At 35.9% G+C, this 4,716-nt stretch overlaps 1 pseudogene; it reads right to left on the reverse strand.

The window, feature by feature from the left end:
- Positions 1-1,556: 1,556 nt before the first annotated feature.
- Positions 1,557-4,206, reverse strand: LOC140513629 (transportin-1-like; annotated as a pseudogene).
- Positions 4,207-4,716: the final 510 nt, after the last annotated feature.

Raw genomic sequence — 4,716 nt, forward strand, 5'->3', positions numbered from 1 at the left:
CTTGACAACGTCAACAAACACTTATGCAGCCTTTCGTGATCATGGATCATGAAACTTGGTTTTAAAAGTTTTGATAAAATCACTAGTGTTTTATAACCATGCGGAAAGCACATCACACTACTAGCACAGAAGTAAAGGTTTTACACAGATCTACCAGTTTTCCACCTCATACAGGTTACACACAATACAATTTCAATCTTATTCCTAACAGATCCTAAAAAAGATATGTTAAGGCCTAATTGTAAACTACAATACCTTGTATCTATAGTCTTAATGAAAATAAAATGCAGTGAATCTTAAAGGAATTTTAAATGTAGGGCTATATTGATTTGGCAAACTGCGACACAAAATGGTACAACATAGGTAAATTAAAAAAAAAAAACAATCTCACTCTAAGTGATGCAAGCACACTACTTTTTCACTAATTTAAATTATTTTCAATCACTATGAGCCAGAATGCATGCCTGAACATTAAACTGCACATTAACAATGCCTTGGTTTAAAAAATAAATCTAGTGAAGTACCACAGTCAAATTATATTCACTACATTAATGTTTTAAATATAAAATTAAAATGTCAGTCTTTAGTGTAATATAGCCCTCCCTGATTTTTCCTACCCTCATCCCCCAAAAGGTGAAAGGAGTGACTCATTTGGCATTTCACAGTGTGCTTCATTTTGTTTTAGTTTGTCTTGTTTTATTTCCGACTTCTTTTGGGGTACCTAAATTGTAACTCGTAGGACCTTGCCTCTACTATGGGTGGCGAGCTCCATTTTTAACTGTATTAAATTTATTTGAGTAGTTCTTCATTAACATGCAAATAACTAGAAATCCTATCAACTAGGAAAATTATGTAGAAAACTCTTACATTAAATTAAAAAAATAAAAAGCACTTTTACTGTTTGTAGCCCCCATTCTTAGGTTTACTTTATTGTGTGCCAAAGAATTTTTTCCCTTAATTATCCCTATGGTTCAATTATATAGTTCTTGTTTTGGTATAATTCCCCATAATATTTCAGAACGTGCTATTTCGTGAACAGATTCTCTTTTTTTGCTTCTTCAAAATCCAATGTAGAGTTATAATAGGAGACAGATTTCCACCCACAAAGGCTTCAGATGTTAAAAAGTTTCCCAACATTCACTTAATTCAGACTTTTGATAAAGATTTCATGGCTGTAGCCCTCGCTTTACTCTCAGCTCGAAGTAACATTCTTACAATGATGTACCAATGCATGCAAGATAGAATGCCAGAAGTTCAAGAGTTCCTTTGCCTTGTGAGGTGACCTGACAAAAGCATGCTTCCAGCATATTAAAACTTTCACAGCTGATTTCATGTCAATATTAGGAACCAACCTAAATCCAGAATTAATTTCAGTCTACAAAAATGTTACATGGGCAGTTACGGAAATCTCAATTCAAGTAGATGTTAGGGTTATGTTTATACTGTATTCCCTTCCTCTGTAAAAGGTAGGATTTTCCCTGGCTGCAGAGGTCTCCTCATAATCTCCCAAGGCTGAAAGGCCCTTAATTATGGGACTGTAGCCTAAGTGCATGAAATTAAATACTATAGTAAGCTGCAAGAAGCTCCTTTACAAGAAGAGGAAACTGGTCAGAGAAACACCTCCAATTTTCATCCCCAACTTAATTTCTAAATCCATGAGGGATCTTACAGAGCATGTCTCTGAGACCATCTTTTGGACTAACCCATGATGGAACAGAATGAAAAAAATGTACATATGTATATGTATATACATATATACATGCATATGTATATGTACATATACATATAGGATTATGCCACTGGGGTTGACACTGCTGATTATAGTAAAAATCCCACAAAATGCTGAACCCTTTCCCTCATCTGTTCCTTATATTCCTTAGAGAAGTATACCAGGATCTTATAAAATGCTGTGGCATGGGGGCCACCTCTTGAGGACAAATGTAACCAAGATGAGCAATTGCTATTGCTATGTTCTCGAACAGTGTCTTTGATAGTTGGGTCTGATAATGATTCCTACAAACTGGTTCAACACTGCTGGAATATAAGGCTGCATCTCTATATGTACTTGAATTGAGATTTCCATAATTGCACATGTAGCATTGTTGTAGACTGAAATCAACTCTGGATTTCGATTGGGTCGTAGTATTGACATGAAATCAGCTGTGAAAGATTTAATATGCTGGAAGCATGCCTTTGTCAGGTCACCTCACAAGGCAAAGGAACTCTGTTGAACTTCTGGCGTTCTATCCTGCATGCATTGGTACACCATTGTTAGAATGTTACTTCGAGCTGAGAGTAAAGCAAGGGCTACAGCCAAGAAATCTTTATCAAAAGCCTTATATTGATAGTGTAGAGCATTGTTTGAAATGGCTTGTGTAAGAGACTCATGAACAAGGTTCTCACATCATTGATGCACAGCTTCACAGGACAGAAGGAAGCCAGACTGCAGGGCAATGGGAAATAAAGACAGGCACTCAAGTAAAGAGAAGACATCTTTATCTTCATTTTTTAGCATGTTCCATTTTTGGATTAGTGGAGACATTAGCATCTGTGTATATTCTGGTTTATTTAAATGATGCCCTATAGAATCTGCTAATATTCCTATGACATCATAAAGAAAAATCAAATTCTTATTCTAGCATTAAATAAATATGAAGATCAGGGTTATCAAGTATGTAAGCAAGGTAGGGAACAAGCTCTGTACAAGACTCGTCTTCCAGGGTAGCAAAGGCACTGCAGATAGCTTTTTGAACTCTTTTTTTGCTTTTTAAAAGACTTTTATGTAAGTCTATCATTAATGGCTTCAAGTACGTATCTGGTGGTTCTCTAATTAGCCAGTGTGCATAGTGGCCAAGCAGCTTGTAATGAAATGTACAAGAACATTTTTATCAGACAGGTACTGAATAAGGTGAGGGATGAGTTTTGGCAGATATGGTATCATACTCTACATACAAACTTCAGCAACTTCTCTAAGACTAAAGTAAAAAGTTTACTTTTTTAAACTATCCCTTCAAGATGAAAAAGTAGTTCCTTTAAGAGGTGCACAACATGTGGCAAAAGTTCACCCCACAACACGTTTGTCAGGACATTTAGGAGGGCAGCAGAACACGTTTTTAGATTCCAGTCAGACATATCTTCATCATCTTTCTCTTCATCAATTCCATCTTCACCATGCTGCTGAACCACTCATGATTCATGAAAATGAGACCTTATATCTTGTTGGCTATCAGGAACAGCTTCATCATCTTCAGCATCATCTTTAAATAGAATAATATTTGTTTCTAAGTACTTCATGCCATTTACTAATACAGGAATCAACTTAGAAAGATGTCTACAGAATACTTCTTTGCAGATTGACTGTTAAGCCAAAGTAAGCCAAAATTCATAAGCTTCCAAAGTCACATTTTCATCTTGTCCTTGAGTCCCCTGAAACATGTACTAAACTATATTATTCATATGAATTCATATTCATACTCATACTTCAAGAAGTATCCCTGAAGCCCAACATATATTTTACATACTTCTTCATCACTAACCAATGCAAACAGATTCTCAATAAAAGAATCACTGTGTAAGTAAGATCAGAACTTTGGTTTTACTGATGATAAATTGAGTGACACATGCCACAGCATGAGGCCTTATTTTGGGAATGCTATACTTGGACAATTGTAGAAAAATTAGGAATCATAATGTGAAGTAGATAGTCTAAAACATCACTATCTAAAATTTCAACAGAATCTTCACAAATTTTCTTAAGGGCTCCAAATGCTCCTTCACATATATGATAATCTTCAGAATTCAACAAGCTGCAGAGCTTTGGCAAGAGCTCAGGCCAATTCTGTAATTCCCCTTGAAGGCAACCATTGTAATTGGAATACCCACAGTGGCTCTGATTAGAGGGGAGGAGTCACCAATATTATTCAGACATTCACTCAATAAATTCTGTTAATCCATTTGGGAAGTTGTGAAAGTGTGCTTTCATATTTTTCTTCAGAATGAGATCACTCAAAGACCTTGTGGGTTCATATTCAGATTTTAATTTTGCAAAAACAAACATTAGGTAGTTGTTAAAGTCAGAATATTGATTGAGTTGTTCCAGTTTTTGTGGCCTCTAGATGGAGGCATCCTGGAACTGGGACTCTCGAGCAGTTGCAGGAGTTGCTGAAGCCTCTGCTCTTCAGGATCCCATTCATACTTCATCTTGGTTTGCTGGGCTGCAGGGTTTGGAGCCTTTGCACTGGGAAAGAAAGCTGAACACCAGCAGCAGAGCTGCCATAGTCTGCTGCTGCTACTACTCCTTGCTTCTTCTGCTCAGTAGAAGTCCTTTGACTGGGGAATGGCTAAACAAATTGTGGTAAATTCATACGATAGAGTAACAGTGAGCTATACGAAATGATGTATGTGATGAATACAGAAAAGTATGGAGAGATGTCCATGAACCATTGCAGAGTGAAATTAGTAAAGCCAAGAAAACAATATATATAAATAGAACTATAAAAATGGAAAGAATAACCATATGCATAAATCAAAAGTGAATGTAGAAAAATTATAAAGAACAATCATGACTTGAATGAGGTGATGTGAGAAGAAGCCCTCAACCTACCCATTTGTTGAAATGGGAAGTCCATAGATGTTGCATATTATACATGTTTTTTGGATTTTTTAAAAAGTATTGATCTTTTATACTAATTTGTCCCTTCTTTTTATTATCTTTAA

The sequence above is a fragment of the Notamacropus eugenii genome, chromosome 7 (assembly GCF_028372415.1).
Source record: "Notamacropus eugenii isolate mMacEug1 chromosome 7, mMacEug1.pri_v2, whole genome shotgun sequence".
In the NCBI taxonomy this organism is placed as follows: Eukaryota; Metazoa; Chordata; class Mammalia; order Diprotodontia; family Macropodidae; genus Notamacropus; species Notamacropus eugenii.